Here is a 265-nt window from a genome sequence, read left to right as displayed (position 1 = left end):
TTAGTTACAGGGATTGCATTTCCTGTTTTCTTTTAAGGGCACAGCTCTATAAATGTAAATAAACATGGCCTGCAAATGTTTTTGTTTTTCTAATTTGGTTCCTGTGAAAGAGGTTGTTGATATGCACAATGCACAATAAAGTATTTGGCCAAGTACCTCCACTCCAACAAGCTATTCTGGTCCCTAAACCCCTGAGCGTTCAGAGTGCAACATGTTCCTAATTTGGAAGTACTTAAAGGGAGTATCAGCAGCTCGATACTACCTG

This window comes from Physeter macrocephalus, chromosome 18 (assembly GCF_002837175.3).
Source record: "Physeter macrocephalus isolate SW-GA chromosome 18, ASM283717v5, whole genome shotgun sequence".
NCBI lineage: Eukaryota > Metazoa > Chordata > Mammalia > Artiodactyla > Physeteridae > Physeter > Physeter macrocephalus.
Note: the sequence above shows the minus strand (reverse complement) of the source record.